The sequence below is a fragment of the Myotis daubentonii genome, chromosome 6 (assembly GCF_963259705.1).
Source record: "Myotis daubentonii chromosome 6, mMyoDau2.1, whole genome shotgun sequence".
Taxonomy (NCBI): Eukaryota; Metazoa; Chordata; class Mammalia; order Chiroptera; family Vespertilionidae; genus Myotis; species Myotis daubentonii.
In genome coordinates this window covers 56,710,144-56,724,261 of record NC_081845.1, presented here as the reverse complement: position 1 = coordinate 56,724,261, position 14,118 = coordinate 56,710,144, and the positions used below count along the sequence as shown (strand labels likewise).

Here is a 14,118-nt window from a genome sequence, read left to right as displayed (position 1 = left end):
CCCCGGGAGACTGAGTGAATCTCACCGTCGGCCGCCGCCTGGGTGCTGCTTTTGCTGTATTTTCCCCACTGCAATCTGATCTGGTTAAGCCAGGGCCTGGGGCCCAGGCTTGCTGAGCTTGAAGGCAAACTCCTCCATTTACTAACATGTGACCTCGCACAATTCTTTTAACCTCTCCAAACCATCGTTTCCTCGTCTGTGAAATGGAAATGGTGATAATATTGCCTGACACAGTGCCCATGAGTAGTGAAAGAAATGTCCTATACAATAAAGAACAACTCAGGGGGGGAACACTTTCTCCCCAGGACCGGAGTGACTTGCACACTCCTCTTCAGTTGTTTACTCAGAAGCCCTCATCCCTGGGGGGCCACCTCAGGCAACCTGATTCAAAGCTGCTCACAGGCCATCCACATTCTCTACCCGCTGCCTGCGTTATTTTTCCCTGCAGCACTTGGGGCTGTTTCACACACTACATATTTTACTTATTCGTTATGTTTATCCCTGTCTCTCCCCTAGAATATATGCTCTAGGAGGCTGTATCCCCAGGGCCCAGATCCGTGTCTGGCATGGAATATGGACTCAGTAACTATTGACTGGAAGTGAGGGGTGAGCCATGTCTGCTAACTTGAATGTACTTCTGGTCCCCTCCTATCCGGGGCCCTGTTTGGGGGACATTTGACACCTGCATGTCCCAGGAAGCAGGAGGAGAAGGAAAACTGAGGTAGCAATTTAAGTACCACATGATGGAGAGCCCTGCCCTTAACTGAACTTGCACCCAATGCTAAAGGTTTTTCATAGATCTTATTCATGCTGGCCCCGCCCTCTCGCTCACCTCCATTACTCGAAGTTGGCCCAAGAGACTCACTGAGGAGCCAGGGTGGGTGGTAAAGAATATTCTCAGACTTCGGTTCCTTTCTAACCAGCAGGGTCTGGTTAGAGTTAGACTGAGAGTGAGGGCGGCTTTAGCAGGAGACTGCTCTGCATAGCTCACCTCTCCTTGGCCTCGGCATCCGGGGCGGGGAGGCGGCTCCTGCACCCTGCGCAGCCTCCGGTGGGTCGGGAGCGCGCGTCTCCGCCCGGTGCAGTGCACCGCGGAGCCCGGAGGGATTCCCAGCCCCAGGCAGCCGGCAGCCCGGGCTTCCGAAGGAGGGAGGAGGAGAAGGGGGAGGAAGAGAAAGCGGCCAGGCAGCGCTCACGCACCTCCGAGCAGCTGCGCCCGGCGGCCCGGGCGCACCATCCGGTAAGCCAGGAAGGGAGGGGGTGCCCTGGGACGAGCAACCCGGGGCTCAGAGTGGAGTGCTTGAGGCTCTGGCGAAGGCGGTCGGCTGGATGTGGTTTGGGGTGGTTTTTAGTTTGGGATTTTGGGGGGAGGATGGGAGTGGGGAGCGGAGAACCGGGGTTTGAGGGTGCCCAGGGGAAAGTGGGGCCTAAGTTTAAAACCTTCCCCACAGCCCGCTGCTGAGAATGTCCCCCCGGAGGGCTTAGGACAGGCTGCAAGCAGGGGCGCTCGGGACTTGGGTGGGTTTTCTCCTCTTTGCTAAGAGCCGGGTCACACCTTCTCCGGAGGGTGAGCAAACTTTCTGCTCCCCGCCTGCCTCACCCCGTCATGTCCTGCAACTGCGAGACCTTCTGGGCGCAGGGTTCTCGCGGGTTCCAGCGAAACGCGCTGTGTGCTGGCCGGGCGCGCCCCTGCAGTGGGCAGGGTTCTCAGAATGAACCCTGCTTGACAGTGAATTCATTTTGCTTGCACAGGAGGGCCTGCCCGCAGGCCACGTTACTGATTAGAGAGGGAAATATCGGGTTCGTTTTCCTCCCTCTGCCATCCTTTCTGCGTAATTAATTACGGAACAGAGTCGCCCAGTGAGAAACTTGTTCTGAGGCTTTGAGGCTTCCACAGCAAAGGTAACACGAAAAATCCAAGATTACCTGGGACTTAATCCAAAGGCAACATAACACTCCACAGCGTTCTGAAAGCAAAGGGAGCTGTGGGCGAGTGTCTGTGCTACTCCGGGGGCGAGAAGGGAACGCCTGTACGTACATGAATTCTTACAAATTAAACAAGTTTCCCAGCCGAATCCCCCAGTTCACAGTAGGGTCTGGAAACGAGGGCTGTGAGGCTCCTTAGGTCCATCACTTGGGGCGCATCCCGAGAACTCGGGGAGGAAGGTGGCCCAGTCCTGCAGGGATGAGTTCCAGAAAGCAAGAGGCCACCATGAGCCCCTGGGGTGCCTGCGCACAACAGAGAGTTTGTTCTGAGCGGCAAGGTCCTTCAGCGTTGATGGAAGATGAGATGATATTAACAGGTAACAGGAGAAAGAGTAGCTTCTGTCGATTTCTTTTCAAATCAGAAGGGCCAGCCCAAATCCCGCAGGTGGGCTGGATTGTTCAAGGCCCAAGTAGCAGACATTCTAGCGCATGAAAGCGCCCACAGTAACCTTGGAGCAGCCTGCGAGATGAGAGCAGAGCCGGGAGACTTTTCAAAAGAGGGAAACATGAAATCTTGGCAGCAATCCAACGTCAGTCCTTAAAGAAGATAGCTCGAGACCACCTAGGAAAGAATTTATGAAGACAATTTATGCCAAACTAACTTCTTCCTCTTTTCCAGCAACCAGCTGGTCTGTAGCTAGGGACAGTCATGGCCATTGCTTTTCGCATGTGGGTCCTGACTCATTGGGGTAATGACATCCGTGTAGTGAGTCACACCAGCATTTTTAAAAACATGAAATCATTAGAAGGGAAGAGAAAACATCAGAGTGCATTGCATGTTCCCAAAGCTACTAGTAAGTATTGTTTTATGAACCACGTCCTTGTGTGATAATTCTTTTGTTATTATTATTTTTAACGAAAGGCCCCAGGGATAGGGACCAAGGGAGGGGGAAGGGAGGAAGTGAGGCCCAGCCTCACAACCCCTCCCTGTGTGTGTTTGTCCTGCTGCCCTCTGCTTGGGTATGCATACTTATCCTAGCTGCCCCATTCATCTTCCCAGGCTAACCCCACTCTGCCCACAGGGTGGGGGGGGGGGGTGGTCACCATCTTTTATCTTGCAAATGATATCATCAGCACATTCTGGAAAATGTAATCTTTTTCCTCCCCATTTCTCTAGGCCCCCAGATGTGGAGGTATTTTGCCAATCAGAATTCATCTCTTATTCCTTTATTTTTAACCTGTTATTGTAAGGGTGTGGTAGCAGCTTAGTTAGGTTCTTTCTGATACATGGTAGGTAGGTAGGTTGGTTCCCTGGTCCCCTTTGGCCCTCAGAGCTGGGTGGCTGTTGTTATTTACATTTCAATGAGGTTCCCTAAGTAAGGGACCTATAAAGTCACTGACCCCCCTCCCCCTCATGGACAATCTCAAGTGTGTCCTGCTTTTGCAGAGGCATGTGACAAAGTCTTACACTGTCCCTAAGGATGAGGTTAGGGGAAGAGTGGACATACAGGAAGTCTGTGCTTCTCCCTGCACCTCTTAGCCACTACAAATCTAGTAGGGTACTCTAACGAGACTCAAAAAAATACTACGGAGTAATACTAGAATGTTGAGTTCACATTAGGGTTGAAGGTCTAGTTCCACATTTAGGTTCAGAGCCAATGGAGGTTGAGGGGCTGGGTGAAAAGGGTGACAGGATTAAGAAGGAAAAAAAACAACAACACATTGACATGAACCACAGTATAGTGATTGCTGAGGGCAGGGAGAGGTGGAAGAGGGCAAAGGGGGGCTAACTGGTGGCGGAAAGAGACTTGACTTTGGGTGGTGAGTGCACCATGCAGGATGCAGGTGATGTGGGATAGAGTTCTATACTTGAAATCTGAATGGTTTTTTAAAAGATTTTTATTGCTTTCAGAGAGGAAGGGAGAGGGAGAGAGAGATAGAAACATTGATGATGAGAGAGAATCATTGATGGGCTGCCTCCTGCACACTCCCTGCTGGGGAGCGAGCCTGCAAACTGGGCACATGCCCTGACCTGGAATCAAACTGTGACCTCCTGGTTCATAGGTCGATGCTCTACCACTGAGCCACACTGACCAGGCGAAACCCTACATGGTTTTATTGACCAGTGTCACCCCAATAGATTTAATTAAAAAATGTTTTTAAGTAAAGGAAGGAGTGGCCCTGGTGAGTAGCACTTCATGTGAGAGAGAAACTCTGGGTGTTTCAATGGCCCACCAAGTTCTGAATGAACTACACATAGTGTGAAGTAGCTGCTCCGGAGCAGACAGGGGTTGCAGAGATAAGGGCAGGCCTTTTAATAGACATTTATATGGAGCTTATTATGTGCCAGGCACAGTTAGGAGCGTTTCACAATTTTATCTCAATCCCTGTAACAATCCCACGAGTACGGAATATGATTGGCACCACTCCCGTTTTTCAGATGAGAAGGCTAGGCACAGAGAGATTGAGTAATTTGCAGAAGATTACATAACTAGTAAGTAGTAGAACTAGGATCAGAATATTACAACCTGAGCCCTTCACCACTGTCATCTGCCCCCAACCTGTGGCATTTGGATCAAAGGAGCCCGGGCCCACTTTACTCAGTGACCATTCTGGGTGGCCCCTCTGTAGAGGACAGAGACGACCAACCTCAGGGCATCCGGAGGAAGGTGTCCTGGATGACGAGGGTCTGACTGCCAGGCCACATGAAGAACAGGGAGCATTTAACTTTGCAGGAAGGAGCCTGGTCCAGTTACGAGGCCAGTCCTCAGGCCCCCGAGGAAGAGGAGGTAGAAGCAGATCAGAGCCCACGCTGGGTGATCTTCTGTCAGGACTGGGAGAGGATTCCAAACTGCGTGAAGATTTTATGTTGAGTTTGATGTTTCTGAATGCCCCTTTCAGTACTCAAGTTCCTCAGTTTTAAGAGATATATGAGAAAAGTGAACTCTAAAAACAATTGGAAATTAACAGGCTATTCTAAACATTGGTGTTTATAAAAAATAGGGTACTAAATCGAAGTTCTGACTGAGACACTTACTCAAGGTCAGTGAAATTTGAAAGGAAAGTACCAGGCCACCAAGTAGAAATTTCAGTGTAAATATTTGAGAACTTTTTCATAACTCACAAACCATTGGTCATTTCAAGAATATGAGGATTGAGAGAGGACTTCTTCAAAGGGATCTTTTGTTCCTTCCTTTATCCCAAACCTAATGTGTGTGTGTGGGGGGGGGGACTATTGTGGGACCACTAGCTGAGCTGTACATGTGTTCCCTGCATTGGAGCACACGAGGTGGCCTGGGCTGCAGGATCACCTCCTTCCCCAGAGTTTGTGGGGATAAAGGATGCTGAGGATGTCCTGAGGACCAGGTGGGGTCATGTGGGAGGGGGGGCTTGCCCTGGGCCACTCTAAATTCAGCCCAAGAGCAAGGGCACCTCAGCAGCTAGAGTTTCCAGAAATCTAGAAGCTATGGTAGGAGTGAGCAGTCAGTTAAGGACAATGAATATCACTAAATCACCCATAGAGAGTGTGAAAACAGTTATTACAGTCTTGTCCGCTTGCTCTGATCTCAGAGGGGTGAGCAGCTGCAGCAGTTGGGCATAAGGTGGAGATAGAGAACAGAGGTTAACTGTCCCCCAAGCCCTGCTGCGGACCAGTTGCGGCAGGACCTAGCTGGCGTTGGGCAGGATTTAGTGTTATAACGAAGTTGAAGTTTCTTTTCTTTTCAGACTGCACATTTTAGTTCTTTGGGGACTTTGAAGTGGTTGCTTGAGCAGAAAAGTCATGGTACTTGCGCAAGTGTTCATCTGAGGGCAGGGCGGATGAACCCAAGTATGCATTTTAAGGGGCAGTGGAGGAGAAAAATGAAATTGTTGATTCAGTCCCACACATGTGCCAGCTCAGAGCATGGATTATACATGCTTCAGCTGAAAGAGTAAAGAGTAGCCTGGCTGGTGTTTCTCAGTGGTTGAGCCTGGATTTAGGAACCAGGAGGTCAAGGTTCAATTCCCAGTCAGGGCACATGCCTGGGTTGCAGGCTTGGTCCCAGTGGGGGGCATGCAGGAGACAGCTGATCAATGATTCTCTCTCATCATTGATGTTTTTATCTTTTGTCTCCTCTCCCTTCCTCTCTGAAATCAATAAAAAATATATTTAAAAAAAGAAATAGTAAAGAGCAGCAGTGCGTTTGCTGGATGTTACATGTGCTTCAGACAGTGGAAGGTTTAGAGGTAGGGGCATTTAGAGCGCAAGGGGTCAGGCTTCAGAAGACCGGCTCATCAGATAAAGCATAAATGCTTGAAAGAAAATACCCCATAAAATTACCAGGGTTCTCAAGTGGACATCAGTCTGTTGTTAAAGATTGAAAACTTTCATATTCACAATTATCATATTCCCAAAAGTCATAGCTTATCTTCAGACATTCAGATGGCAAGCAATCGGGAGAGAAGCTGTTTTTTTTTCGTAGTGAGTCCAGGCTTATGGGACATGTTCAAGGTTTTCTTATTTTGGAGACCAGCTTTTAGACATTGGTCATGTTATTTTTGGCTTATTTCAGGGTGCATAGTGATTTTTTCCCCTTGACTGAAGTATGAGAATTGCTTAGTCTTGGTGGACAGAGGGGAAAATGTGCACTTTTGCTTTTTCTTCCTTGCAAATGTGATTCTTCAGTCCATTATGGTGAAGTAAAAAAAAGCAGAAATTGAGAATGTATGAGATGCTAATGTTAGGGCTGTTAAAATCTGGCTTTAATTGTTGCTTGTATTTGTTTCCCCAAGATCTATGCAATCTTCGCCTGGCTAGAGAACACAAGTAAATTTAATGACCCTTCAAGGGAAAATATAAGCTTCAAAAAATGATTCTCTTCCAAGGCGCCTTTGTATTCTTCGTGCATGGCCTTGCGAACAGCAAAACGCCCGCTGAAGGCAAAGGCAGGGCAGGCTGAGGGGCAGCTTCCTGTGGGTTGGCTCTGAAGTTGCCTGGTTGAAAAAGAAGAAAAATTAGGAGATGATGAGTGTGGATCAATGGTTGTCAACATAACCTCTTTCTACTAACCTTTGTGTAGATTTCCCCAGAAAATGTAATTCTATCTGGAGGGGGCGTGCAGGAGGAGAAAAGAAATAATTATAAGATGAAGATCTGGAAACGGTATCATGTAAACCTACATATTTTCCTCTCAGAACCTCTTTAAATTTCCCACTAAATTACCCCAGCAGGGGAGGAGAGTGCACCTGTGTTTCTGGGAGTCCGAAGCAGAGGCCAAGGCTCCCAGAAGCAAGTGTATGTTTATCTGGAATATTCATTTGATTTTTGCAGTTTGCTCTGTATCATAGCTGAACTGATTTAATAAAAAAATAATCCTCCAAGTCTTCTCTTAAAATTGATGCTCCAGGAGAACTTGCCAGATATGCTCGAGGTTTCGGGGTTTGTTTGGCATCCTGAGTCCTAGGCAAGCAGATGGGGGACCTACTCTCTGCCCCTCGCTTGGTAAGGCCCCCTCTGGCTCCCTCCTGGCTGGACTCCTTCACGCAAGCCGAGGAGTCCCAGGGTGCCTGGAGCCCGACTGCTTTCACTGTGCCAAGCTCTGGTTTTCTTGTAATCCGGGCTTGTGGGTGGAGTAGGTGGAGAAGCTGTGAACCCCAGACCCAGGAGGATAAGATGATCATCAGAAAGTGTAGCTTTCCTGCTGCTCTGTCTCCAGCTCTTAAATAAATCACTACTTTGATTTAAACTTTCTTTTCTGGGGAATAGAGATGGAAATACCCAATTTCTCTCCTTTTAGCTTGGTTGTAAAAGAATGATTCCGCTCTGGGCCATAAAGAACAGTGTGTGCTGCTTGGAGATAGACACCTGAGCAGTAACTACGAAGCAGGCTTATTTACCAACTGAGCATTCAGGATCTCACTCGCCCGAGTCTTATTTCAAAAAACTACACTAATTAAAATGGAAAGGGTGGTTGTTTCCCCAGTACCACTAAAATGGTAATGCACCCGGCTGTGTAATATAGCAGCTATGCACATCCCTCTAAAGGTTCAGTAAGAGGCAAAGTCAGATCCTTAGGCAGTCTGATTTATATTCTCTCCTTATTAAAATGATTCCAGTAACCCGTGTGATGGGCTTTCAGAGAGGGGAGAGAGTCCTCCTGGGCTGAGATACTTGAACAGGACCCCATGGGGCAAGTGGTGACTGAGCCCTACCCTCAAAGGTAGATAGGAATCGAGAGGAGGGGGATGCCAGTCCAGCCTGGCAGGTGGAATAGAGTGGACAAGGGCTCAGAGGACCATCTTTGAGGTCCCCTACCAGGTTCTTATGCCATAATGAGCCCTCCCTTTCTTAACGAACCCTTTGTACCTGTTGTCTGTTTGTGTCATCAGACTTTAGTGTTGCACCTTAACCTGTGTGTGTGTTTGTGTGTGTGTGAAGCCTGAATTCTTTGGGGTTACAGGCCTTTACTTTTCACCTTCCATTAAATGTTTTATAGTTGAGCTCACAATGTTCAGAATATTTTTGTTGGGCTGAATTAACTTATACTAATCTTAGCATGCTTAAAACTAGTGCTCTTTCTCCTTGAAGTACATGTTGATGAAAATGTACCTGGTAATAAACATATTTATTGAAGATGGCATATACTGGGAGAGATTAATGGCATTTTGAAAATGGTTTTCTTCCAAAAAATATATTTGTTGTTTACTTATAGTAAGAGTGATGGGTAAAAGGGAAGTCATTTTTAATGGGCTCTCTAGGACAGTTTATAGAATCATCTTATCAAAAAGAACATTATTGCCCTAACCGGTTTGGCTCAGTGGATAGAGCGTCGGCCTGTGGACTGAAAGGTCCCAGGTTTGATTCCGGTCAAGGGCATGTACCTTGGTTGTGGGCACATCCCCAGTAGGGAGTGTGCAGGAGGCAGCTGATCAGTGTTTCTCTCTCATTGATGTTTCTATCTCTCTCCCTTCCTCTTGGTAAAAAAAATCAATAAAATATTTTTTTAAAAAAGAACATTGTTATTTCAAAAATTAATTCTAGCAGCTATATTACTTTCCCAGGGCTGCCATAACAAAATACCAAAGACCGAGTGGCTTAAACAACAGAAATTTATTTCCTCAGAGGACCGTGGCTGCCTTCAGCACAAATACTCTCCCTGGTTTGGAGAAGGGTGGTTCCTTGCAGCCCCGTCAGAGCACTGCTTTTCCGTGGAGAGGAGGCACCACACGAGCTCTTGGAAAGAGCAAAGCTGGATCCTTGAAGGCTGGCCACGGAGGGAGCCCACACCGGGAGGGCGTCTGGATGTCCCAGCACCATTTTTTCTCACCTGTGGTGCTCCTTTGCTTTGAGGAGCTCTCGGTTACATTCCTTCCAAGTACATTGTCAAAAAGTACTGGTTTTTAAATTATTTCCTTATTTAAAACAATTTTTAGAACTTTTAAAATATGGACAATATAAAATTTACCATTTTTAAGTGTACCAGTCAGTGGCATTAAGTACATTCACTTTGTTGTCCAACCATCACCACTATCCATCTCCAGAACTTGTTCCTCACCCCAGACTGAAACTCTGAACCATCAAACACTCCCCCTCGCCCTTGACAACCACCACTCTACTCTCTGTCTTTATGTAATTTGAATAGTTTAGGTCAGGGGTGGGCAAACTTTTTGACTCGAGGGCCACAATGGGTTCTTAAACTGGACCGGAGGGCCGGAACAAAAGCACGGATGGAGTGTTTGTGTGAACTAATATAAATTCAAAGTAAACATCATTACATAAAAGGGTACGGTCTTTTTTTTTTTTTTAGTTTTATTCATTTCAAACGGGCCGTATCCGGCCCGCGGGCCGTAGTTTGTCCACGGCTGGTCTAGGTACATCATTTCAGTGGAACTCTGTAATATTTGCCCTTGTGAGTCTGGCTTATTGCATTTAGCATTATGTTTTGAAGGTCCATCCATGTTGTAGCATATGCCAGAGTTTCCTCTTTCTAAAGCTGGATAATATCCTGTTGCACGTACATACTACGTTTTGTTTATTCATTCATTTGCCAGTGTACCTTTGGATTGCTTCCACCTTTTGGCTATTGTGAGTAATGTTGTTGTGGAGATTGTATAATAACTATTGGAGTCCCTCCTTTAATTTTTTCTCTTTAGGTGTATACCCAGAGTTGGAATTGAGGGATCATAAGATATTCCATGTTTAAATTTTTGAGTAACTGCTCTACGGTCTCTCATAGCAGCTGCGCCATTTTACATTCCCACCAGCAAAACATAAAGTTTTCGATTTCTTACATCATTGCTGACACTTATTGTTTTCTGTTTTTTAGAATTTTATTTTAAATAACAACCATCCTAATGGGTGTGTTATCTCACTGTGAAGCACTGCTTTTTGATAGTTGGTCATTGACTTGACTCTATGAAGAATCAGGAATAGAGCAAACACAAGTAAACAATATTTGGAGTCCAGAAAACCTAGCTATGTCAGTGTGGTCGACTTGAGATTCCACGCCTCAATATGCCTAGAATTTTTTGAAGTCCAGACCAAGAAAAGCAAGATCCAGCAAAAGGCAGGAGTTAATTAACCTTGTGACATTTCTGTGGTGGGGACCCCAGCCCCACCGTGGGAATGGCCTCATTTTGTGGCTGCAGCAGGACATCTGTGTTGGGATATGAGACAGCACAGCATCCTGGCACGCATGCAATGGGGTAGCTGAATAGAGCCCTGTTCTATTACATAACTCCTTTGCCCGAATTCCACACTCACCAGCTACTCTTCTGATCTTAAATTTTATTTCTTAGACCGTGTAAAATATGCTCTGATCCACTTGGGCATTTATTCCTTATTGTAATTCAACAAAGTGATGCTCTGGTTGTAAATCGTTCCGCTATGCTTGGTCAGTGTGACTCAGGTCATGAGAGCTTCCTCACATAGGGCTCTGTGAAAACCCGGCTTCTTAAATCTGCAGGGCTGGGCTGAGGTGTGGCCACTGGGGGCAGTGGGCCTGCCACCCCCACACCTATCTCAGAGTCACGCCTCATCTAGTCTCAGGAAATCCTTTCCCCACAGAGGTTTTACAGTGTGTTTTCTTCCCTGTGCGGGCAACTGAAGCCTCTGACAGAATGGGAGAACTCTGCCTCAGGTTCAGGGCTGGGAAAGAGAGTGAAAGAGTATAACTTTGTGGCTTCTCCACATTATAAGAAATTGATTCAATAAGTATTTATTGCTCGTGTGCTGGGAGCCAGGCCTTGTGTGGATTGCTGGAAGTACTGCAGTGAAGAGCAGGGAGGCCCTGCCCTGACGGTGCTTATGGTAAAGAGTCAGGAGGACAGAGGAGGCCACTAGAGGATTGATCTGTGCAGTCCTAGCATAGCCTGTACTATGGGGTGTATTGCAAAGATCTGTTACTGTCTGCAAACATCTCCAGAGGCTCAAGGGACAGTCATTGTGTTTCAGTCCCTGGATGTTCATGCAATCATCATTGGCTGGACTGAGCCAGAGTGGAACAGAGCTGGGAAACACTAACTTTAAAAATTACTTTCTGGCCTATTGACTACTATATAGGTACGCAGGGCATTATTGGAGGAGGCGAGTTTAGGAGTCTCAACCCCTTACTCATTTTCTTGCACAATTGGTGGAGGAAGGAGTCCCACTCATTAATTGTCTCTCCATTTCAGGTGTTGGATGAATATCTAGCTCCATGAAATATTAAGTCCTTTGTCTGGTTTTGGAAATTGTCCTTCTATTGGCATTGATTCTGATTTTAAGACAGAGAAATTCTTCAGGCTTGAGAACACTTCGTGTTCCACATTTAGCTCCTAGAAACAAGTAGCTGCTGTGCAGTCAAGTGGGAATAGACAGGAACATGCACCCACAATTTCGTGGCCAGCTGTCAATCACCATGTTTTTGAGGTCTGCTGGGTAACTGAGTGCCTTCTCGGATATACCAGGGAATGGCATGAAAAAGTTGATAGTGTAAAGCAAGCATGTCAAACTTGCGGCTTGCAGGCCATAGGCCTCGTTTAAATGACATGCTTGGTGTAGAGAAATTTGGGAAGTATGTCCATTTGCAAGGGGAGAAGGAACCCAGTGTGTTAGTAGCCAGAGTGTCAGACCTCAAAAGTAAGATGCATGCTCAAGTCAAAGATGGTTGTCAGGAGGAGGAGAAGACTCTAGGGTCCAGATGCCTGACCTCTTTAATTGGAGAAAGTAAAAATGCACACCCATGAAAGGAGTTTCTGACTTAAAATGGATTCACAGAAAAGGGATCTGCAAACTTGAGAATTGAAGTGACAAGAGCAAGTAGAAGGTGGTGGCTCACAGGGAATCTGGAAAAAGAATTGAGCTGGGGAAGAGGATCGCGTCAGCATTTTTAAAGCACGGCCCTGAGAGGAGATCGCAAAGGCTCTGATGTTAGAGGCTCGGGCACGGTTCTTTGCTGGCATGCGTTGCCTTATAGACATGCTTTAGGGGTATCCAGCTGGCTCTGAGCTAACCATTTGCCCAACTCAGAACCTCCAAGCCTCTCTTTGATCTCTGTGTGACTCTACCCACTTAGGTAGAGGTAAACTGGGTGTACCGTCAGTTCTGATTTGGGTGCCTGGTCACATCTCCATGCGATGAGGGAGTTAAGCTCCCAAAGCTGTGATTCTGAAGTTCCAACCTTGGCCTTCTCAGCCACTAGAGTGTGGCCTGGTGGGTCGTTACCTCTGGTTTCTCAGATGCCTTTGTGGGAGAGAGATTGGGTGATGGGTCATGAGGGTGACATCTCTGTGTTGTGCTAGGGACTGTTGTTCTTAAGAATATGAGGAAGAAAGACATAAGAACAGGTAACTCATGAGACATTTATGGCTCAGGCCAGAACAGAGGTTGGTGTCCTAGGTGGCATGCCTACTTTTGGAGTTTGTGAATGGAAGACAAAGAAGATAGAATCGCACTGCAATAGAGAATTTTGTTCTGAAATTTGAATAGGTCATTAGGTCTTCTTCCTCTGTGCAGGCTGGTCACCATGGGTATTTGGATCTGTGGCATTGGCTGGGAGCTTCTGGGGTGCCTTTCTGGGTGCTCTTTCTGTCTGTGCTGGGGTGTGTGTGTCTGTTCTGGGGTGTGTGTGTGTGTGCGCGCGCACACACGCTCATTTTCAGGGGTTATAGGCATCTTTTGGATTTTTCTTTAATGTGCTAGTCCTATTCCTGAGTTGGCAATCACTGGGAAAACTCAGCTGTTGATGTTTACTCCTTAACATGGAAATAAAGGTTGTCTAATTCCAAGGCAACGGCCTGATTGGTGTGTGTACCCATCATAACCCACCAAGGATATTGATGAAGAGCCTTTATTCACCCCATAGAAGGTTGCATGTCCCAGGACAACATCTCACTAAATTGGGGAGATGGAGAGCATTGCTTGACCTGTGTCTTTAAGAAGCTGAGTGCCAGGGAGTGCTGTGGGAACCTAGGTTGGAGGAGGAAAGACTGGATAGTCAGCAGAGGGATGAAAGTGTTGGGGCCATGCATGGGAGAAGGGGTGATGTTTACATAGCCACGAAAAGTGTCTGGGGCCTGCTAATCATGTTCTTTCTAACTGGATTTGAGATATATTTGTATCCCTCTCCTCCCCAGAAGCTGGCCTAAACTACCCCATGCACAGGTAGACTTCCTTTACAGGTGTGGCTTTGAGGTGAGGTGGTAACTTTTCATTATGGCTGGCAAGGCTGCTTTTAGCTGCTCAGAAGAACAATTAATCTCTTATTGCTGCTCCGGGAAGCTTGGTTAGGATGTTTCCTCTTGAAGAAGTTATTTTTAATGATGCTGACATCATGGATCCTACATTATGAAAATATGTGAGAAGCAGAGGCGCAGAGGGCTCCTTCAAGTGCTGCGTTTCCTGTTTGCTGTGTTCAGAGAGAGCACCTGCCTGCCTCTCAGCACCCCCAGGCACGAGTGAGCTGGTGCCAGACGACCTTTCCCTCACCGCCTGCTGTGAGCCAGATGTTCCTGGTGAGAATATCAGCCTCTGGGGCTGCTACCCAGACAGGCTGGCAGCTTCCGTATGGTGACACAGTGAGTTTATGTTTCCGCAAAGCTCAGAAAGGCAGCCTTGTTTTCGATAACGGATGCTATACAAAATCTGTCCTGGCTAAGCCACCTGCTTGCTGTGTGTCATTGTGTTGTTGACCGCCCAAGCTGATCACTCGTGGATGAAAAAAATAATGCCTC

General features: G+C 47.0%; 1 protein-coding gene across 1 annotated transcript in view; it reads left to right on the top strand.

The window, feature by feature from the left end:
- The first annotated feature begins 872 nt into the window (after nt 1-872).
- Nucleotides 873-14,118, top strand: part of MRAP2 (melanocortin 2 receptor accessory protein 2) — a 39,714-nt gene continuing 26,468 nt past the window's right edge. Inside the window, 1 exon segment of the mRNA XM_059701061.1 lies at nt 873-1,240. The gene's annotated coding sequence lies outside the window, so the exon portion shown is untranslated.